Source organism: Panthera uncia, chromosome D2, assembly GCF_023721935.1.
Source record: "Panthera uncia isolate 11264 chromosome D2, Puncia_PCG_1.0, whole genome shotgun sequence".
Classification (NCBI taxonomy): domain Eukaryota; kingdom Metazoa; phylum Chordata; class Mammalia; order Carnivora; family Felidae; genus Panthera; species Panthera uncia.
In genome coordinates, this window is record NC_064818.1 from 23321528 (window position 1) to 23346696 (window position 25169).

Sequence of the window (25169 nt, forward strand, 5' to 3'; positions counted from 1 at the left end):
ATATATATATATATATATATAAATATATATAGTGTATGTATTTTCATATGTAGTTAGGTTGAAGATAAGTCTCCAAGGGCAAGATTTTCTGGCCACACAATTGCTGCTGCAGAAAACAAAAGGGGCACTGACCTTCTTTGCTCTGATCGCTGTTATTTCCCTGTGTCTGGCACTAGCAAAGGGCTGTTTCCATAGAGAAAGTGCTGTAAACTGACTCTAAAGTCAGTCCTGTGTGAGGTGAATGCGGTAGACACCTTGTGAAGTGCACAAGGTCCCCCTCTCTGGAAACAACATCCTGATTGGCAAGAAGTGGTTCTCAACAGCCGTGTTGAGATGACAGATGCTGTTTTTTAGGGCAGATGCCCTTCTGTACCACCTCTATGCACCAAGCACTTTCCCTTTGTTTCAGGATCCAGTTCAAATGTGATCTCTCCTGTAGAACATGACCAGCTCTCCACAGTCATGTACTTTATGTCTCACACTGATCTGTCTCCTCAGGGAGCTAGGACATGTCTTATATTCATTTATGTTTCCTCCTAATGGTTGGCATAAATGAAAACAAATGAATGAGGTGAACTTGTTATCTTAAATGTTCATGAATGTTTAAATCATGAATCATGATTGATCATGAATGTTTAAATCTGTGAGCACCAAAATGCTACAGCTCAAATGAAAGGGACATTCTTATCCAGCTAGAGCTTCTCTCTGACTTTTTAGGGTCAGAATCCTTATTGGGTTTATAGTCTTGTTTCCCTTTGAGGCTGAGAACGGTAGGAGAGGATAAGGGGTGGAAAGAACTCCCAATTCTTAAAGTATACTACTCCAGTTTTAGATTCAAATGAAATAAGGAATACAGGGAAAGACACAGATGAATGCAGACAAGCATAAAAGTGGTGAGGAATACAATGCCACTCTTTCCATCCATCAGTGACTCGGCGACAAGCCCAGGACTGAACCAAGGGCAGAGAACTTCTCAGTCATGGATACACCTCCTTACCTGGTAGCTAGAGAAGGAGATGCCAGGTGCTGAGTGTCGATTGAGGCCAGCAGTCCATAGGGAGATCACTAATCTATAGCGGTGCCATAACAAAATGTGATCCTACCCAACTGATGTCAAAAAGGACTCTTAATCTCTATTTTCACATGCATAAGTAACTGTACGCTGCATGTCAATGAGTTTTCCCTAAGCAGCCAGGCCATTGAAAACCATTTATGTAGTACTGGGTATGTATTTTACTGGCATTAGTCTAAAGGTCAAGCAATGCAAAGACAAGCAGCCAGGAAGCAGGCAACAGCTCAGGCAGGTAATTGAGCGTGCAAAAGCACTCCTCTACCATAGGGGTTAGTCACATTTTTGTTTATTTCTCCACTGCATGGTGTGGAAATGCAGTGGAAAAATTCTTTTATTTTCTCTTCTCTGTTTATGCTAGAAAGCAATTATCAAGGTAAGGATTATCCTTCTAGAAATAATATTGTTATTGTTGATAGTCTACTAGCAAAAGTTGGGCTTTCACTCTCAAAGAGAATCAGAGAGAATCAGGTATCAGCTCTCAGAATAAACCTCAAGGATCACAATGAAGATTGGAACTAAACTGAGAATGGAGGTGGAGGTTTAAAAATATGGGAATTCCCCCTAATTCCAGTTTAGAAACCTGGCAGACCAGGGGAACCCGGGTGTCTCAGTCAGTTGAGCGTCTGACTTCGGCCCAGGTCATGATCTCACAGTTTGTGAGTTCGAGCCCTGCAACAGGCTCTGTGCTGACAGCTCAGAGCCTGGAGCCTGCTTCAGATTCTGTGTCTCCCTCTTTCTCTCTGCCCCATCCCCACTCATGCTCTGTCTCTCTCTGTCTTAAAAATAAATAAAACATTAAAAAAAAAAGAAACCTATCAGACCAGAAGTGGGGAAATACTTCTGTAGATTATTGCAATGGCTACTTCCTGCAGCTATAGAGAATGACATCCCTCCATGCTTCTGTCCATCTGTCCATTTATCCAAAAGAACATATATTTAACACATGAATAATAGTGATAATACATAGCTAGAATATCATTTATTTCTCATTACATTCCAGGAACTGAACCCACTGATTTAGATTACCTCATGCAATGCTTATAACAACCCGAATATTCCTATTTAACAAAAGTAGAAACTGAGACCTAGAAGAGACTAACTAAGGCTGCCCAAAGGGTCAGAAAGTAGAGACTGGATGTAACACAAACCTGACTGCCAAGTCCAAGCTCTTAAGCCTGACACTGGTCTGCTATCTTCTTTCATGCAAGACCCTGCTAGGTCTCATGGAGGACGCTAAACAGAGAAAGACACTGCCCTCAAGGTACTTACAGTCTAGTAGAGGAACAGAGCCACAAAAGTAACTGGGAAATATTAATGAAAAAGAGGGCATCTTTCCCAAGGTTCCCAAAGCTCGACAGGTTTTGGAAAGACTTTGTAGAAGGAGCATCTGAATAAATTCTTTGTGATGCATGTTATTAAGCCAAAAGGATGTATAAAGAACTTTTTAGAAATTAGAAATTTATCTCCAGTGGCACACATGCATGCACATACACACACACACACACACACACACACACACATCCTGGAACTTTGAAAATGACTAGAAACTATTTCTCTGTAAAAGTTTTGCAGAGCTTGGGAATGCAAGCCGGTGCAGCCACTCTGGAAAACAGTATGGAGCTTCCTCAAAAAACTAAAAATAGAACTACCCTACGACCGAGCAATTGAACTACTAGGCATTTATCCACGGGATACAAGTGTGCTGGTTCGAAGGGACACATGCACACCCATGTTTATAGCAGCACTATCAACAATAGCCAAAGTATGGAAAGAGACCAAATGTCCATCGATGGATGAATGGATACAGAAGATGTGGTGTATATATATATATATATATATATATATATATATATACACACACACACACAGACATACATACACAGTGGAGTATTACTCAGCAGTCAAAAAGAATGAAATCTTACCATTTGCAACTATGTGGATGGAACTGGAGGGTGTTATGCTAAGTGAAATTAGTCAGAGAAAGACAAAAATCATATGCCTTCACTCATATGAGGACTTTTAAGAGACAAAACAGATGAACATAAGGGAAGGGAAACAAAAATAATATAAAAACAGGGAGGGGGACAAAACATAAGAGACGCATAAGTATGGAGAACAAACAGAGAGTTACCGGAGGGGGTGTGGGAGGGGGGATGGGCTAAATGGGTAAGGGGCACTAAGGAATCTCCTCCTGAAATCATTGTTGCACTATATGCTAACTAATTGGGATGTAAATTTTAAAAAATTAAAAATTAAATTATATTAAAAAATAATAATAATTAAGATGATAGTTCCAAGGTTATAGCTGTTTTTACCCTTCATCAAAGTGTACACCTAAAATCTATGTACTTTTTATGGAAATTATACCACAATAATGTTAATTATTTTTACTTTCAAAATACAAGATAATGGGATGCTATTTTTTTGTGGCACAATCTTACAAATATAAAATCAAATGTTTACCATGTTGTGTTTTGGAAATGTGAATATATTATTGCATTGGTTTATATACTATTAAAACTGAAAAAAATATTTAAAAAAAGTTTTGCAGAGCTAATTTCAGAATGGCTCTGTATTCCTTCAGAATACATCAGCTCACTGTGAGTCCAGGTTAGAAGCATGTTAGAGGGACTGATAGGGGAAGAACATTCAAGATTTTTTAAATTCCCTCAGAGAACCATCCACTTGACCTAGGCACTACAGATCAAGTACTTGTGATGTCCCAGGCTTTGTGCTATAGATTCTATATAAATTACCCTCAATTTTATGAAGCCATTTCTTATTCTCCATTTAATGATGAAAAAGCTGAGGCTCTGAGAAGGTAAATAATTTTCCCAAGTTCGTGGAGCTGTAAGCATCATGCCAGCATTTGAGCACCAAGCAGTTCTCTTCGACATGCAACTACTAACTAAGCAGTATTAGTCATGAATCTGCAGCTTTCATTCTAACTATGGGGTAGCTCGGCCTTCAAGTAAGCACTAAGAGATTGCTGAAATGGGACATTTTCCCAAACTCTTCCTTGTCCCCAAGGGAATTGAATTGTTTTTGTTTTTTAAAGAAGAATAAAAAGAAGAAGTGGGAGGAGGAAAGAACATGAATTAATTTAGGGTCTGGAATATGCCAGTCATTCATTGTGCTAATTTATTTCACAAAAGTAATGTGCAGGCAACATTTGTCAAAATTACCTACCTGTAAAGAGTCAAGTGTCAGTCTTTCAGGAACTCTGCTAGAGATAGAAAGGGGGAATAGAGATGGCAAAGATACAAGATTAACAGAGGCAAACACCAAAGGTCCATAAGAAAAACCAACTATCACCCCAAACTTCCCTCAATGTATGGAAAGCTGAGGGCATTTGCCCCTCTTCTCTCTATTGAGTCACTGGGGATACTGTCATTGCTTATCAGAAAAACAAGCTGAAGGCAAAATATTCCTCATGCAGAAGGGATAGACTAGATGCTCAGATGTGGAAGAGGCCATGGGTGCCTGATGACATTTAGCCCAGAGTAACTCAGAGGGAAGCTCAGGCCCATATGCCTCAGCACTGTAGACAGACTTACACTATCTTTGGAATAAAGTTCTATGACTGGTAGCCAAGAGCTTCTGAGTCCTCAAATAAGAGATTGTGGAAAAGACAACTGTTCTCTGGGCTATGTAAACCTCTTCCTGGAAATCAAAAATCTTCTAGACTAAGATTTCTAAGATATTTGCAGTTGATAACAACTGGAAGACAAACCTGCAGTGATTCAGAGGGGATTAACTTGGGCTCGTCTCTTCAAGAATGCAGGGAAGTGTTCAAGAACTTCCTTTAAGGAAGCAGAAAGCTTCTCCCAAACAAGAATACCAACCCCTAGGAATCTGAGCTGAGACAGGGGAAAAGATGCAATCCAAAGGTGTATGCATTTCACTCTGGTGAGGGAGAAAAAGAGAATTTGGAATGTTCCCACAAGATCCCAATTAATAAAGTTCATCCAAAACCAGCATCTTACAGGCCCCCATACTGAAGGGGTCTCAAGGTGGTCAGAAAAGAGAGACACCATCTGATAATCAGCCAGGACTAGGAAAACACCGTATTGAAAAAATATCATATGTGAATTGTTTCTCTCTTCTTGGGGAGACATACTCAGAGGTCAAAATGAACTTGAGTCATCACTAAATTATCCCAGATCAGACACACTGAGCAAGTATCAGCCCGGCCTGAAAAGGCCTACCCTATTGAACGGTCCAGGGAGAAAACCAGAGAGGTACCCAATGACCTGCAGATATTTCAGAAGAAGGTCTGCTGGCACAATTCTCTCTTTCTTGGTTCCTCTATGGTGGTCTTTCCAGCAGAGTGAAGCTGCAGGTGGCCAGGGCCCAGGCTGCAGTTCACTCCAGCCTTCGAAGCTTCATCCTGAGTCTCCCTCCATTTGCATGCCCAGTGAGTGGATATGTGGCAGCCAGAAATCAATAAGGATATTTCTGGACATGACCCTGTTGTTGCTCTGCTCACACTGTTCTGCCCTGGGCACTGCTAGAACCAGTCTCAGAAGATAAGAAAGACACAACAGGGAAGAGTCTGCCTAACTAGCCAGGACACCTCATTCCTTCTGCTACTCCCTTCCCTACACATTCAGTACATACCTTTGCAGGGTACAGGCCTCTGGCAACTGACTGTTCTACTGGGACCCTTGGCACTACTTCCTTCACTCACTCTGCTGAAGAACCAGAAAACAGAACAAAGCAAAAATGCTTGTCATCTGGGGGCAGATGAGAAAACTCTGTCTTAATTTCATGAAACCTCACATATGGGTGAGAAGAGACACAGGGTGCCACATGAGAATCAGAAAAACACCCCTGGGTAAGACCCGGCTTCTAATACCAGCTTGGTTCTTAAACTCTTGGCATCTCTCTGAGATGAAAGTGGATGGCATTCAGAAATGGGGGTTCCCAAAGACTGAGAAAGAAGTGTGGGCTTTTATTAGTTATTACTGAATAGTTATGTCCCATTTATCACTGATTGTTGGCTATGAAAAAGCCAGATAAAGAAATTTGGCCTGGGGCTCTCACCAGTAACATGCCAGCCAATCAGAGGTCCCATTTCTGAGGGCTCCCATTGAGACAAAGGTCCTTTGTAAACTCTAAGCATGGAGCTGTGTTGATGCAAACAGAAGGAAGAGGGAGAGAAAAAAGGAAAAGAAGATCTTTTGCTTTTCTCAGCAGAAACTTGGTATTGACAGCAAGGACTTGTTAGAGGAAAGGGCTGCTGGGGAATGATGAGGACCAGGACATGCTAGAATGTCTTTCACAGATATCCTCCCTGCACTTATAATCCAGCTCTGACTGGACTGTATGCTTTAGACTGGAAATCTCCAAAATCAATAATTACTTGGAAATCTCCAAAATCAATAATTATTTGGAAATCCCCCAAAAAAGGTACAGAGCCGGATATGAATTTCCAACTCTACTGTTTTGGTGGACCTTTGTTATTGTCCTCTCCCAGATATGGAGAGGTTGAAATCCTTTCTTTCTCTTTTTTGGAGGGCAATGAGTAGAGGGGAAGAAAGAAACTGGAGGAGGGTATGTGCAAAATAAATCAAGATCTCTGGTGATTGCTCTTTGTCTGGAGAGAGAGCCATTCTTTTACAGAACTAGTGCTCACTTAAACAGTTTCCCCTGAGTTCCGGGATTCCAGGAAAGGCAAATGATCTGCTTGTGACATTTTAACCGCTCTGTTCATGATCTTCTTTTTTCCCTGAGGTGATGGACCTTCTAGAATGAAAATTGAGCAAATTCAGGCCAGAGAATTGGGAGCTGACAAGAGAATTAGAAACTCAAGGCCCAGACCGTAAAATTAAGAACTCTCTAAGATGGATTTGACTTTATCATTTTCTCACATTTATCATTTTTAATTAGCACCTTGCTGTTTCCTTGTAAAGAGTTTTGGAGCTTCTTTCCTCAGGGTTGTCAACAAGGCAAGGAGCTAGAAAGACTGCTTCCCATGCTCCCCTGGACCAAGTGGAGGGAAGAGCCCCATATGGAAGGCTAGGGCAGTGTTCACAGGAAAGGAACATGAGCAGGCTGAGTTTGGGGGCCAGCAGGGAGGTGAGAAAGGAGGATGTAGGGAGCCAACCTGACTGAGAAACAACCTCATAAGCTCCCAGAAAACCGCTCTGGGGTCCCCATCAAAGGGAGCAAAATGGATCCAAGTGTTCTGTCTTAGTCACTCAAATCATGACCCACTGGACTGTTTCCCTGAACAAGTATCAGGCGATTAGACTTTTATTTTTCTTTTTGTTGAAAACTATAACACTGTACTTGCATAGTTCTTAAATTCACATAGTAGAATTACAATTAGCAGTCCTCCAACCCACTTCAGCACTGTCCTTTTGCTCCCACCCTCAACCCATTGAGCTCTTGCTTTCTAGGTAAGCAATGTGCTTGTAATGCTTTTTCTTGATTTATTAATGTTAAGCATTATTTATTGGTTTCCTGCCAAAGAAGATTGGAACTTTGCTATTTTATATACACACATCCACCTTTCCTTCTCCCATCACCCCAAAATAGCAATATTATAACATCATTTGGTTAATAGCCAATGGTCAGTGTCCACATTATAACTATGCAAATATAGTTCACCATTGATACGAGTAGTACACTGAGCTGATGCCTCTTTTCTTGTGCACCTCTCATATCTCCCAGACAACCAACTTTGGGAACTTTTCTAAACTCTGGGAAAAGAGATGTCCACTTTTGTCTCTTCGCTTCCTCATAAACACGACAGTTCCTTCCTAAAATTCTGCCATTGTTTGCGTTGCTCTCCTGCCTAGCTCTCTTCCACTCTTCCAAATCCCAACCATAATAATACCTCATGTTCCATTTCCTCCAAGAAGCTTCGCCCCTTCGCTGCTCTCCTTCTCTTCTAAATGTCTGTATAATTCACAGCCTGCACTACATGATTGGGCTGTGTTATTTCTTTGGGTTATTCTTGCCTCCCTACTTTAAGTTCTCTGAAGGCTGGCCTTCTGCCTTGTAATTCCTCTGTGTCCATCACCCTCAAGAAAGTCCCTCTATAGTATAGTCCTCAATACATTCTTTGAGGCTGTTTCTCAGGTATTACTGAATTCTTTCTTTGGAGATCGTTATTTCTACCAGGTATTAGCCTTCAACATATACTTTGTGACAATCTATTTTCTCTTAAGCCCTCCTCCCTAAATAGAAATGGTTTGATCATAACCCAGAAGGAATTGCAACCAAGCTGAAAATCCTCAAAGCTATCATTGACTGTGTGTTCTGCTTTAACTGCCCCACATCTAATCAGTTACCATTTTATCCCACAGTGTCTCCTATATCTGCCTTCTCATTTCATTCTTACTTGCTTCTCTCTCTCTCTCTCTCTCTCTCTCTCTCTCTCTCCCTGTCCCCCATTCAGGTTTTCATTTTCTGTGGTCTGGACTATTGTAACAGCTTCCTAAATCTCCTCCTCCTTCCTGTCTTTCACTCCTAAACACAACTGCCAGATAAATTTTTCTACAGCGTGGTTGTTTCTGCAGTGGCTCTTCATTGCTCTCCTGCCTTGCAGTCCAGGTTTCTTGCCTGGCATTTAAAAGCTTCCATTCAGCCTTAGCTCCTATTACTCTCATCTCACTCTACATTGCCTCCAGCTGGAGGACTCACTATTATCCAAACATACTTCCATGCTTTTTGGTCTTAATGTCTTTTCACATGATGTTCACCACCTGGCATGCTTCTCTTCACCATGCCTGCTTTCTTCTCCACCACGAAGCCTTCTCTGTTCTCTCCAGCTCAGCCAGATCTTTCTCAACTCTGAATTCCTCTAACTTTTCATTCCTATCTTTCTACAGGAGCTTGTTACATTCCACTTTTTATTATAATTATTTGTGGGTCTATCTTCTCTTTCCAACTAACATGAAAGATCATGAAGGGCCAAGACTTGGTCATTTCATATTCTATTCTCCACAAACATAGCAAGTTATACAGATCAGGAGAGGCAAATAAATAAACAAATAAATATTTATTAAGTAAATGAATGAATGAAATAAAACTCCATCTTCTCTCTTGAATCTATAGCTCCTTCAAAAGACCATCCTGATACTCTTTATTCTCTCTGTAGTAAATGGCAGAGATGAGTCTCAACATCCAACTTCTGGTGAGAAGAGTCTAGCTAAATTTCTGTGGCTTTCAAAAAATTATGTTCCAGTATAAAGTCGAGTGCCTCCTACACTGATCCATGGCATAGGAAGGCACGATATTTCCCGATCCAAAGACCCTCCTGGGGATGGGGTTTAAACTTAGGGAGACCATAACTCAGAGCTGTCAACACTCAGCTTGCCTCAATCTCACAACTCAGTTCAAACTGTAGTGCTCTTCCCTGTGTGAGTGGAAAAAAGGAAGTCTGTGTCTATTTTTACAGAACTGAGGGGGAGGCAAGAGGAAGCATTTCATTTAATTTCTATTTCTTCTCTTGGCCTCTAACTTTCTGGCCAGGGTTTTCTATTTCCAAAGCTTTGTATTATGTAAACATAGGAGGGCCTTCTCAAAAACAGAAGCAAGCTCTGCTAATTTCCAGTCTGCCTTGTGGCATTCTCAGAAGGTTCTTCTAAGCAGCTTGATCCTAGGCAAATATGTCTTTGGCTACAAGTCACTTACAAGCAAATGATGGCCAATCCCGGGCCAATAGATTCATTTGATTCTGTGTGCCCATGATATTTACAGTACTCTTTAGTTGAAAACTTTTCTAGAGAAAAATGATGTTGTCCATGACATTTCTGTTAGGCCCATTTACACAAAGCAAAACATGTTTCCATTGAACTAAGCCTGCCAAAGCCAAGAATAATTCTTAGGGAAGCTTCTTGTAATGCATCTCACAATTACACAAATAATTCAGGCAAAAGATGACTTGAGAACTACATCATCCACATCTTGATGCTGTATAGACTATGTAGCCTGAACTCATTTTAAATGGTAGACTCTCCCTACCTGCCTCCCCTATTAAGGAGATGTGGCAGAAGGTAGACAAACACACAGGTGCAAGCTCCAATGAAGACTATGTCATTTTTCATATCATCCAACACAAACATGCCTTTGAGATTGCTACCAAAGCTGGACAGCCTTCATAGTTCTGTATCAAACAAGGAAGGCTGAGCCCATGCCCTAGAGATCTAAGATCTGAGATTAGAAGGCTCACCTTGATGCAATGATGAATCAGATGAAATTATAAGAAAACAAGAATTATTTTTATATTCCCTACCTTTATCCCACATTACTCTACCCTCAGGGAGAGAATTTCTGGAACAAGCATACTATAATGTAGATGAAGTGCATTAGACACCTTGGAACTATTCTAGATTTTTAGTCTTCCAATCTACTAAGGGTAGTAGCAGATGGCACAGGACCCAATCTGTTTTCAAACATTGCAGTTGTGAGTGGAAACAGGCACTTTGGACAGATTCCAGTTGGTAGATTCAATGAAGAATAACATAAGCCTCAGACTCCCCATTGGTAAAACAACGGAGGTTGGGTGAGGTATTCTCTAAAGTCCCTTCCAGCTCTAATATTTTATGATTTTCAGTGGTAAAAATGCAAGGATTCGAAATGACCAGTCTCATTTCTCCCATTAAGCTCCGGGTGAATCGAGGGCCAGTATTACATTGCATCATCTCTTGTACAGTAATATGTGAATGACATTACACAATGCCTGCTTTTATTAATGGGAACACTCTTCCAGCAATAATGCAATACCCTTGAGCTCATTCTGGCCTTCTTTGTTAGTACCCAACCCAGTTGCATTGTCAGGAGCTACAAGAACATGACATAGATTTTGGAAACAGGAGCAGTTGAAGAGGGCAGGCACATCAGAGAATGACACAAACTAACAGCCCATAGTCTTGTTCATGCTCACAGTGGATGCTTAGTGAATGCCTGGTGACTAAGAGTGAGTAATGTAGAAACACTAGTGGACTTGTTAACTGCCTCGAGTCAACACCTTTGCACCTTGCTATTTAGCTGGGGCTGAGTCTCAGCGGGGGTGGAAGAAAGGGAATTTAGATTTAGGACTAGTTTTAGAGTTCCTTTATCCTGCGGGTTCTCATCTATTGGTGTTCCAACTCCTAATTATATAGGATAGATTCCCTTTCATTAAATATATATATTTAATTTAAATAAATAATTAAATTAACTATATATAATTAAATACAATAATTAATAAATCATAAATAAATAATACATATAGATATAGATATCTCATTCCTAAGAGATCTGATACGGCCAAACGTTGAGTCAAATCTACACACTTGATTCCTGATTTGGATTTTTGTCCTAAGTCCCTGTCACCTCTCTCATTGAGGATGCACTACAACAAAAAGCAGAGATCCTCAAGTATCTCATCATGTCTCTTCCCTGGATGGCTCTAAGCAGCTTTTTGTGCTTCTCTCCATTGGAAACTCCCTAGCCCCCTGAAACTATCTGCAAACACCCCACCTTGCCCCCACACACACATACACACTGCCCTCAGCAAAGAGCACCAACTTACAGCTCTGAAAGGAGAGAAGGAGCAGTCTTAAACAGTATGATCTTCCTCCTGCTCTTTACAAATGTCTCACCTCCCGACCCTGACCTCAATAAGGGTTTGAGCTCAGTATTGTCTTTTAATAGACCCATTATGCTATTTGTCTTTGGAAAACACAAGTAGCCAACGCCTATCCTATGTGTGATACTTTTCTCATATAAAAATGAATCCTCTATGGACATATTTTCACAAGACCCATCTTTGAACTGCCTTACTAGAATTGACTCACTATTATTTACTGGGGCCTTCATTTTTCCTTTGGTCCCTAAGTGCCAAGTAGCAGGATAAGGGTAAGAGTCAGGCTGGGACCAAGGGGCAACAAAAACCAATTGGCCATGTAGAAACTATGTTTGAGGAGAAATAAACTTTGATAATAAGCCACTTGCCATATGGAGAAAGAAGAATGTTAGGCTAGAATAAATTTTCTGTCCATTTTGCCCTACTGACTCTCCAAATCCTATCAGATTCATAATGTCAGAGGAAGAGCTAGTTAACATTTACACGGTGTGACACCCAGCACTGTTCTTCCTCTGAGGCTGACTGATTTCTCTCTGTGCTCCTTCCCTCTTTGTGGATATTCTTCTCCTCTTGTCAACTCATATTTCACTATTTTCCCTTTAAGCATATTGAGCAGGTTGAGATCCCTCAGCTATAAAGGTGTGGGATGCACTTGGCCTTGGACAAGCTTGGGGGACTTTTCTTTTTAGGGAACTTAAAGCTGACATCTTCCATGGAGCCAGTCATTTGTGAATCTTTCACTTCATCTACAACTGAAAAGTAGTTAACACTGAACCAAAGTCTCTGCTTAGAAGTTCTTACAGATTGCCTCATTAAGAGGTATTTGAATCTCTACACAGCTAGATATTTAAATAATCTTCAAGAAGTAGAAACACAAAACATAGAATGGCCACTTATATGATGAGGCTGAGGTGAAGCACTCAGATGAGAATTATAATTTTACAAGTTGCACAAATTCTTAGAAATTCCACAGAGGTGTGTGAAGAAATGGACCTCAATAAGTCCTTTATAGATAACTAAGGTGTAAGTTATGGTTGCTTTTCAGGGAACAGGTCATGGAGAGAGAACTGAGTTGGTGATACCAGTGCTTTCCAGAAGGTTCAGAGCCTTGTCATTATCTTTGGACATTTGATATTTTCTGTCCCAAAATAGTTTTTAGAATCATTCCAAGGAAATGTCAAATGTGCATGATCACTAGGCTTCAAGATATGACTTTGGAGCCAAGTGATAGAAGCTGACCTTGATATGAGGAAGGTGGTCTAGCCAGCTTACACTTGAAGACATGTGACAAATCTGACAGAGTTGTTTTGGCTTTTGGTTTAAAGGATTCTTCATTTTAACATGACTACAAAAAACATTAAACTCTCTGGTGTTTCTTCTTACCAGGGAAGATGAACCCCACCCTTTTCCACCCCATTCCTCAGGTTAACCTCTTTCCTGTGCTGTTATTGTTCCTCTCATCCTTCCTGGATCACTGGGTCTTGAGTGTGGTGACAGTCAGAGACAGGAGTAAGACAGTGACAGAGTATAATGTGGGGATAGGGAAATGCTGCTTGTCTTACTCGATAAACAAAATATTTGTAAAAATTACTTCTTTTTAATTTTTTAAATGTTCATTAATTTTTGAGAGAGAGAGAGAGAGAGAGAGAGAGAGAGAGAGCATGGGCATGATTGGGGGAGGGGCAGGGAGAGCAAAAGACACACAGAATCTGAAATAGGCTCCAGGCTCTGAGCTGTCAGCACAGAGCCCAATGCAGGGCTTGGACTCGGAAACAGCAAGATCATGACCCAAACCAAAGTAGAATGCTTAGCCAACTGAGCCACCCAGGCACCCCTTGTAAATATTACTTCTTAATAGAAAGCAGTATTTTACAATTTTTGCTACACCCAAATGGGCAGCATTAAGATGTTCTGCTTCTTGCTAAACAATCTGTGGTGCCAACACAGTGTTCAGGGTCAGCACTTTATGAGACAAGAAAAGCTGGTTCCAGGCAATATCCCCTTCTCCACACCACACTCTGTAGGACTTTGAGCAATCGAATTAAAAACACTTCTCTCTTGTTCTCCCAAATTTGGAATGGATAGAAATATAGACTGGAGTCTGGGGAGGTTTTTTTGTTTTTGTTTTTGTTTTTGTTTGTTTGTTTGTTTTACAAATTAAAGCTAGTCTGGGAAGTGTGAATTAAATGGGCAGCCATAATGGTTTCTTAATTCATCTAAGTAAATCAGACTTATCCAACCAGGCACTGGTAGAACTGGACAACCCCAGGCAGACACAGGTGGCTCACCTCCTGGGAGCAGAGGAAACCAGACTGAACTGAGAACAGATGCTCTGAGAAAGTGTGGGAAAAAATATACCATGCTTATACTAATCAAAAGAAAGCTGGAGTGACTATCTTAATAATAGAAAAAGTAGATTTCAGATTAAAGAAGATTACCAGGAATAAAAAAGGACTTTCTTAATTATAAAGGGATCAATTCATTAAGAGGACATAACAATCCTAAATATTTATGTATCTAATAACAGAGTTTCAAATTATATGAAACAAAAGCTGATAGAACTTAAAGGAGAAATCTACAGTTATAGCCGGGGACTACAATGCTCATAATTCAATAATTGACAGAACAAATAGAGTGAAAATCTATAAGGATATAAAACAGGCATCAGCAAATGAGTCTTTGGACAAAATCCATTTCATGGTGGGTCAAATATAGCAACTCCCATTTATGTATTTTCCTGATAAAACTCCAGATTTCAAGAGTTGAGACAGGGAATGTACGTCTCACAAAAATGAAAATATTTACTATCTGACCCTTTAGAGAGAAAGTTTATGGACCTCTAGACCTCTGATATACAAGACTTGACAACACTCTGAACCAACATGACATAATTGACATTTATAGAAATCTCCATAACACTGAGGAACACACAGGTTTTTCAAGTGCATATGGAACATTTACCAAGATACATGATATTTGAACCATAAAACAGGTCTCAATACATTTTAAAGGATTCAAGTATACAAAGTATATTCTCTGACCATAATGGAATTACATCCAAAATTAATAATAGAAAGCTCTCTGGGAAATCTTCAAATATTTGAAAACTAAAATATACTCACTTCAAATATCTCATGAGTCAAAGAAAAAAATCAAAAGGAAAAATATAACATAATTTCAATTATACTCAAATGAAAAACACAACAAAATTTGTAGACTACTGCTAAAAAAGTACTTAGGAGGAAATATATTGCAAAAAATGCCCAAGTTAGAAAATTTAAAAGGTCTTAAATCAATGACAAGCTTTCACATTAAAGAGCTAGAAAAAACAATAAATCAAACTTAAATTAAACAGAAAAATAAAATAATAACAGAAATAAGTGAAGTAGAAAACAACAACAAAATGAAAGCTCATTCTTTGAGAAAAATCAATAAAATTTATAAATCTCCTTCCTGACCGATAAGGAAAAAAAAAAAAAAGAAGTTACAAAGTATCAATGTCAGAAATGAGAGAAGTGACATCACTACAGACTTTACAGATATTAAAAAGATAGTAAGGGAATAGCTTGAACAACTTAATGCCTACAAATTCAACAACTTAGATAAAATGCACAAATTCCTTGAGAGATGCAAACTATCATAACTTACTCAAGAAAAATAATCAGAACATCCTTAAAACTATTTAAAAATTAAATTTGTAGATTAAACTTTTCCAACAAACAAACAAACAAACAAACAAACAAACTTCAGGCCCAGGTAGCCTCACTAGTGAATTCTATCAAACATTTAAAAAAGAAATTATAAAGTTTACATAAACTCTTACAGAAAATTGAAGATGAGAGAATACTTCTTAACTCATTCTGTAAGACTAATATTACACTGATGCCAAAACCACACAAAAACAAGTGTAATTTATCCTAGGAAAGCAAGGATGGTTTAACATTCAAAAATCAATCATGCACATTAAAAACTACAAAACATTGCTGAGAGAAATTAAAGAAGACAAATAAATAGAGGGATATATCTTGTTCATAGATCAGAAGTCTCAGCATCATTCAGGTAATTTTGCCACAATTGATGTGTAAATTAAACACAAACACGATCAAAACACCAGCAGCCTTTTAAAAAAATTATTATTAACCAATATTATCTGTCACATTTAATCCTCATAACACGTCTATAAAGTAGGAACTATTATTACTTCCATTTTCAGATGAGGGAAGTTAGGTCAAGCTAACATGCCCACTATTTCAAATGAGTAAGTGGTAGAACTGTGATATGAACTCTATTTGACTCCAGAATTCATGCTGTTATTAATTACTCCACCATATGTCATAATGTGCTTTCCAGGAAAACAAACACCAGGTGCCACAACTCTGAAAGAAGGCCAGGAAATCATTTTAATAAATCTAATTTAGTAAGAAAATTAACATTTTAAAAATTATAGAGATGAAGATTTAAATAACTTTCCAACATTCTGGAAGCACCCACATACTTTAATCATTCATTCATTAAATATTAAGTATAAGACATGCTTCTCTTTTTTAATGTTTTTTTTTTAACTTATTTTTGAGACAGAGAGAGACAGAGCACAAATTAGGGAGGGTCAGAGAGAAAGGGAGACACAGAATCCGAAGCAGGCTCCAGCCTCCAAGCTGTCAGCACAGAGCCCAACATGGGGCTTGAACTCACAGACCGCCAGATCATGACCTGAGCCAAAGTTGAACTCTCAACTGACTGAACCACCCAGGTGCCCCAGGACATGTTTCTTTGCTGGGCCCCTGAGTAGTTCATTCAATGGACTGTTTGACTCTTGGTTTTGGCTCGGTCATGATCTCATGGTTTGTGAGATCAAGCCCCATGTTGGGTTCTGTGCTGACAACTCAGAGCCTGCTTGGGATTCTCTCCATCCCTGTCTCTCTGTCCCTCCCCAACTTGTTCATTCTCTCTCTCTTTCTCTCTCATAATAAATAAACTTAAAAAAATAAATAAAACAAAATAATAAATGGCATTGCTTTGTTCTAAAAATCCATTTATTTTACATCCTCAGACTGGCTTTCTTCCATTCTCTCATTTACTTTACCAGACTGCATAAGATGCTTTTTTAATATAATAATACATAATTCTAGCTAAGCTACAAGAAATCTGTCCAACTTGTTGGCTGTTATCACAGCTTTATGCTTAGTAGAAAAAAATACATATATTGAAATTTAGTATATCAGAAACAGAGCTTGAGGCTTTCAAGGGAAGCACATTTCATAAAGTAGTTAAAATACAGTATCCATTTAACTTTAACTTCCTAAACCCTTATTCCATATATCTACAGAGTAATGTACAATACAGGAGTTCCCTCTTATCTGTGGTTATACTTTCTGTAGTTTCAGTGACCCACCACCAACCAAGGTCTAGAAGCAGATAATCCTCCTTCTAAGGTATTATCAGAAAGTCACTAGTAGCCTAACACTTTGTCACAATGACTACATCATTCACCTCACTTCACCTCATGACATGGTCATTTTATCATCTCACATCATCACAGAAGGGTGAGTATAGAACAATAAGATATTTTGAGAGACAAAGAGACCACATTCACATAACTTTTATTACAGCATATTGTTATAGTTTCCTATTTTATTATTAGTTATTGTTGTTGATATCTTACTGTACCTAATCTTACCATACCTATAAATTGAACTTTATCATAAGTACATATATATAGGTAAAAACAGAGTATATATATCTGTGGTTTCAGGCATCCACTGAGGGTCTTAGAACATATCCCCTGCAAATAAAGAAAGACTACTATAAAAGTTGTTTTAACCAACCTCCACTTAACCAGCTCAGCAGATTAACTAATGACCTCCATTTCCTCCATAAAACACACTGACTGCTGACCAGAACATTCTGGATACTTGAAATTATAGACAATTCCACAGCATGCACTTCCAATTAAGTTGTCTGCTTACCAAGAGTCAATGTATTTGTTCCCAAATCTATTTATGCTGCTTCTATGCTAGTATTCCTTGACTTTTATCATTTAATCAATTATTATATAAACCTATACAAGTACACTATGAGCGCAAAAAGAGAATTGTCTCTACAGGGGCTCCTATGTGGCTCTGTCAGTTGAGTGTCTGACTCTTGGTTTCAGCTCAGGTCATGATCCCAGGGTCATGGGATTGAGTCCTACATTGGGCTCTGTACTGAACATGGAGCCGTTTAAAGATTCTCTCCCTCTCTCTCTACCCTCCTCCCTCACTTGTGCTCTCTCTCTCTCTCAGATTAAAAAAAAAAAAGGAATTGTTTCTATAAAAATGTAGTTGTTCAAATTCCCTTTGAATTGATAAGTATAAAATTTTAGAAGTTTTTAATAAAATTACGGATTCTGAATTCTTTATTCACACAGCTTTGCAAATGTCTATGAATTCCTTTAAAAACCCACTTTAAAGATAATTAAACTTGAAAAACACATGAAGCTTATGCAAGAAAGATGACAGGAAACTCCATAACTAAAGACACATAGTCAAAGATGAGGTCACGACCCTGAATAAAAAATTGTCTAAAGAGTGTACATTTATACATTTTAAGTTTAAATAACATAGTAAAAGTGTATGCAAATATTATTATTATTCCTCACTCCAGCTTGCTTTTTAATTTAACCCACAAACTACTAGTTTTAAGAGCATGGAATAAGAACACTTCTTATAAATTAGTGCTCCATATGCCAATTCTACATCACATTGTAAGTTAGAATAGTTTTTTTTTTCTCCTATTAGAATCACACTTCATCTGATCTGTCTGCTTCTCTCCCCAACCCCAATCCCCATTATGCAATCAGTACTATTTGGTCTTATTTAGTAGTACTAAAATTTGATTGAGAATCACAATTATCTGGGGAGCTTTAGAAATACAGGTTTCCCCAAAAGGCAATCCCCAAAGGTATGTTTCCATATATGGAAGGTAAGACCCAGGGATCTACTATTTATAAAGCTTTCTGGATGATTCCCATCATAAGCCAGGCGCTCTGAAGGATAAATGAGAGAGGAACTTTAAAAATTACCTGGTAGTGAGGTCCTGAGTGGCTCAGTCAGTTGAGTGTCTGACTATTGATTTGGGCTCAGGTCATGATCCCAGGGTCATGGGATCAAGCCCAACATCTGGCTCTGAGCTGAGCGTGGAGCCTGCTTAATATTCTCTCTCTCTCTCTCTCTCTCTCTCTCTCTCAAAAAATGAAAATAAAAAATAAATTACCTGGTAGAATAAAATGACAAAAGAGTTATAGATGTATGTATATGCTATTTCATCACAAAATGTTCATAGTTTAAAACAAATGCATGGGGAAGAAGAATCTGGAAGTTAAAAAATAAGCCTCCTAATCTCATTTTAGGATAATGTTCAACAAAAGTTACAGTGGATTTTCTTTAATTTGCAAATTGTGAATCCTTGAAAGGACCTGAGTTTTAAATAACTTTTAACTGTAGTAGAACCCTTCTTTCTTCCCATGAAATCTCACATGGAAAAAGACAAACTCAGAATAAAGAGCACTACTGTGGCTGATGCTGGAAGTGGGGGAGTGTCCTGTCCATTTGGTACCCCCTCTTCCCTTATGGAGGTCCCTAAATTGCTTCTTGGACCTCTAGGGAATCACAGGCAACATTTTGAAAAGCACAGGCATAACCAAATTCTACAGAGAACTGGTAGGTCCCTCAGGATGCAACACTAGATCTCATTATCCAGTAGTAACTCCCTTGACCCAACAGCTGCTCTCACAGTGGTGCCATCAGAAAAGCCACACTGCCATACTCATGGTGTAAAGATTTGTTTCTCCTGCTGGCTACTAACTCCCTATTCCAAATCCACCTCATGGCTTCTGCTTATTGAAAACTTCTACTCATGCATTCTATGCACTGCTTTTTCTCCATACCGCTCTACTGTCTCACGTCTCTTATTATTTCTCACAGTCAGATGCCCAAAGAACCTGATTGTGGTGCCCAGTCAATATTTGGTATAGTGTATCTTTTGGGACAGAGCTCTTGTGTCAGCTGCCACTCCCTAGAATATTTTGTTAATGGTGCCAGTGTAATGAGGTCATATGATATAAAGTATAGGGACACATACTTAGGGAACCACTTTAAATTGCTCTTTTTTTCTTTTTTCCATTTGAGAGAGAGAGTGTGTATGAGCAAGGGAAAAAGTCAGGGAAAGAGAGAGAAAGAGAATACTAAGCAGGCTCTACAATTAGAGTAGAGGTCAATCCCACACTGATGTGGGGCTTCATCTCATGAACAATGAGATCATCACCTCAGCCAAAATCAAGAGTTGGACACTCAACTAACTAAGCCACTCAGGTACCTCTAAATTGCTTTTTTCAAAAGTGGGCTGTGGATGGCAGACTCTCAAATCATCATGACAGTACATTAAGGGTATCAGAATCAATCAATAAATATAAATATAAGCCACAACATATAATAAATTATAATAAAGCTGCAAGTCCAAACTTATCTGAGCTTATAATAATAAAATTACCAAATCTGAGTGAAAGGATAAAGACAGAAGGAAAAACATAAAAGTATAATTCTGAGTTTTTAAATGGATAGAGATTTCCCCCCATTTTAGGTCACCATTGCAATAAGAATAACTCTTTAAATATGCATTTATTTAAAAAGAGGAATCCCTCTCCGTTTATTTCCATTCCTTCTTACATTCCAAAAATCCAACTATTTTTTAAATGGAGAAAAAAATTTGCAAGCACACATTATGAAATATGAATAACCTTGGGACTAACTGACCACTTCAGTGATTAGGAAAACTGTAAACTATTTTAAAAAGCAAATTTTTCACTGTTCTTCATTAAGGTCTGATTACCTCGCCCATTAGCATTTGGCTGTTATTATGATTGTGAAATAGTGTAGATGTTACCACTAATGGATAAAGAAAGTTGACATGGTTATCTTGATTAACTCATCAATAATCATTTGGAATAATTTTTCTTCATTCAGTGAATGGATCATTCGCATGCCCTATAATAATTGTGTACATTGAGGTGCAGGAAATTAGCATAAAAATTATCTACCCTGGAGAGCTGGTTTCCACTTCTAATACCACTAAAAGTTAGTTCAGACTAACATTTGAAGGCTTTGTCAAATGAGAAGAAGAAATGATTCGTTGGCCATTTTTTTTTGTTATGCTATTATATACACAGCTTTTCATTTTCAATGTCCCCATTTATTATAAGAGCAAAATTAGAAATGTAACAGCATTATTAAATCTTGCTTCTTGCTACTTGCTTTCTGCTAAGGGAAAAATATTAAGCAGCTCTTCTACAACAATGTAATAGTGACTTTGTGTAAACAAAACATTGCACAAAGATACTACTCCGCACTCGTCTTCCTCTGATAAAAGAGAAAGAAAATGGTGGCTCTTCAATTCCCAATCTCAGAATGGTATTTGAATTTTAAGTGCATTTTACCTCTTTTTGGGCTTCATGTCTCAGCTACTGTCAGAACAACTTAGAAACACAAAACTCAGGTTCTAGTAGTTGTCTTACAGATCATTTGATATAATCTAGAACAGAAAACTGAGACTATGTGATTTACCCAAAGTCATTTATTTAGTAAACCACAATGTAGGATCTCTCACCCAAATCTTCTGACTTAAGTCTGATAATTGCTTTGTTAAACCATAGGGCATTACTACTACAGATACCCTGAACCTGGCATCAATCCAGACATGGAAACAGTATAGGAAAGGTGGGTAGGGAACATAGGAGGAGACTTCCAGATTATCTTTCCCTTTGTGGCAATCTCTTCTAAACTAGTTCTCAGGAACTCAGACAATGACTTCAGCTGCTGGTTTATCTCATAAAGGGCTTGGCACATTGAGCCCATTTGTTTTCAGGCACAGGTGAGCATATCAAATACTGACATAAGCTATGGGATTTGATTTCTGGTCATCCTCCCAGTCAGAGTTTACCTCAGTTGATTGAAGTAAATGATAACCACTCCAGGATCACCCAGGGAGTTCCTCCAAGGACAGGCAAAGTTCTCGAGGAAATTTGGTTCCATGACCACAGACAGGCCACAGACTAAAACAGACATCCTAGCTACCACGGGGAGAGAATGTGAGTGGGCCAGTGGTTTACAAACAACTTGCCATTTCATGACAACTGGCATTGACCTGGGTAATGCTATACACAACTAGATACTGATACCTTTAGGATTTTGGAACTATTTGACAAAATCCATAAAGCTGGAACTTTGGGGCAAATGCCGAGCAACAGAAATGTAATACCAGCAACATATGTAATTTTAAATTTGTTAGTTACCACAGTAAAAAAAAAAAAAAAAAAAAAAAAAAAAAAAAAAAAAAAAAAAAAAAAGCTAAAAAAGGAAACAGGTGAAAATAATTTTATAACTTTTTTAATGTTTATTTATTTTTGAGAGACAGAGTGCAAGTGAGGGAGGGGCAGAAAGAGAGGGAGACAGAATCTGAAGCAGGCTCCAGGCTCTGAGCTGTCAGCTCAGTTGGGGGACTCCAACCCTTACCTGTGAGATCATGATCTGAGTCAAAGTCCAGACACTTAACTGACTGAGCCACTCAGGTGCCCCTGAAATCAATTTTAATTTAAAAACTATTAATGAGATAGTTTACATTCTTGTACTTATACTAAGTCTTTGAAATCCAGTATAGATTTTATATTTACAGAATATCTCAGAAATGCTTTCATAAACTTTACAGTTAAAAACATAAATCCCTAGGAGCACCTGGGTGGCTCAGTTGGTTAAGCAGCTGACTCTTGATTTCATCTTAGGTCATGATCTCAGGGCTCACGAGTTTGAGCCTCACATCAGGCTTTGAGCTCACTGCATGTAGCCTGCTTCAGATCCTCTGCCTCCCTCTTTCTGCCCCTCCCCTCTTCTCTCTCTCAAAAATAAGTAAACATTAAAAAATTGTTTAATAAAAAATAATAAAATAAAAAATAAATTTAAAAATATACATCCCTATACCCACATTGTTCCAAATATACTTAAAAGTTTTCCAACCATTAATCAATTATCCAAAAATCAATTCCCTTTAATATTTGCATCCAAATTGACAAAACTGGTTCTTTTTTTAAAGATTTTTTTTTTAATGTTTATTTATTATTGAGAGAGAGAGCACAAGTGGGGGAAGGGCAGAGAGAGAAGGAAACACAGATTCTGAAGCAGACTCCAGGCTCTGAGCTGTCAGCACAGAGCCCAATGCAGGGCTCAAACCCATGGGCTGTGAGATCATGACCTGAGCTGGAGTCAGATGTTTAACCAACTGAGCCACCCAGGTGCTCCAAGATATTTTTATTTTTAAGGCATATCTACCCCCAGTATGGGACTCAAATGCAGTCCCAAGATCAAGAGTCACTTACTCTACTGACTGAGCCAGGTAGGTGCCCCAATACTGGTTCTTTTTTAAAGAAAATTTTATTTGACTTTGAAGCAAAAGCATATCAATTTCAAAACTACATCTGTCCAAGTTACATAAATTCAACCTCTCCTGTGTTCACTCATGATTATTAACATCAAACTCAAAAACATATTTGATGAATTGAAATACAATTCTAAATACCAATATCAACAAAGTGTCCAAATTTTCCATGTACTGTTGGCAGCTGATTTTTGTGAAAATACTCTTCATATTGATTCATGTTATAAAAATGTGAAAAATCATTATTACTAATTTGTATTCTGAAAAGTTTCCATTTCAACATAATTGTTCTGTCTAGCTAGGTCACAAATAAGTTTTCCCTTTCCTTAGACATAGTTTCAAATTTAGCTCATTCATATGCAGTGTGATATCATTTAGAAAATGTAAATTGTACTGTCATTTGCATCTTTGGTAGTAGAATATTTGGCAAACATTTCTTTAGTTCCAAGAAAATCAGAGTTGACAATAAAGTAAGACTGTAAAACTCAATCAGTGAGGCCTGGCAAAGAACACAAGATCATTAAATTCATTGTCTACTATTTCTTTCAACAGTTCCATAAACTCCGGATGATTCATAGCATTTGCACATATATATTAAAGGATTTTAACAACTATATCCATAATACTATCACAGAGTTTGTTTTAGCAAACTGAGCATAAATATTTTCTAAATATCATATATGCCATAAAAGGGAAATATCAGTCACTTGTTATAAATTTGAATTTTTGATCTGATACAGTTGAAGCACCATCCACTATGATTAAAAGTAATTTTTTTCAAATCTAGCTTAAACTGTTCTTTGAGAGTTGTAGAAACTTCAAAACCTACGTATATCGTGAATTTAATTTTAGGTAACAAATTCACACACATTTCTTTGAGAGATAATGTAACTGAAGTATTAACTGGGCAATGTCTCTTATGTTGCATGGTATCTAAAGCTAAAGAAAGATTTTTGTAATTTTTCAAATTTGGAATCAATTGATATTTTATATTGTTAGAATGGTCATATTTGGGCAATTATTTTGGTGACTTAATTGAAGATTTTCACTTTTTTATAACTATTTTTAGTCTTTATCAAAACTTCCTAACTGATTTACTGTCTAAATCATGTGTGTGTGGTATGTATTTATACATGTATGAGAATGCAAGCAGTTTTATAGCTGGCCATAGTTATAGCTCAGATTATCTTAAAACTCATTCTTAAATAATTTATTGGACATTAAAGTCTGATCTTAGGTGGCTCCTCTCATCAATTTTTTTTTTTACTGTTAAGAATAAACTTTTTATCAAATTCAGTCTGCATTTGCTGAAAGTATCTCTTAAAATTGTGCACTTCATTATGTTAAAAAATAATTTCTCACGCAAAAGACAGATTTGTCACATTTCTCTGCCACAGCAAATTGCAATTGCCATTCCCTGTGAAATACACAACATACCTTCTTTCAGTATCTTTTTTCCTTTACCATTGTACTTCTTGCGCATTTCCACTTGATTCTCCATCAGTAGCATGCCTTCATTTTACATTTAAAATTCATTCACATTTATTTTTAACTAGAAAAATAGTTGTTATATTACAATTAAAATAAGCATTTCACTGTATGTGTATTACTGTAACTCATGCTATCTGTATACAATATCCAAATAAACACATTATTGTCTTGCATCAATGCATGGGAAAAAAATCCAGGTTGAATCAATCTGTTGACACCACCTCTTGATTATACATTATGTGTAACACTAGGAATGACACATGTGCCCAACACCTGCATGAAAAGTGTCTAATTCAATGCAATAGGCAACATGAACTGTAGCCCTACCAAAACAATAGTTATAGTATAGGGGATAAAAATCTGTTTTGGTTTTTTAATTTAAATTAATTAAAATCAAATCAAAAATTAAGTTCCCAGTCATCCTAGCTACACTTCAAGTGTTCAATAGCCACATGTGGCTGATGACTACCATATTGGGCCATGTAACTGTACAGTTTCATGGACTTTATACCAGCTTGAGAACTGATTGACATTTGTGGCTTCTGTGTGCGTCCCTTTCTTCAT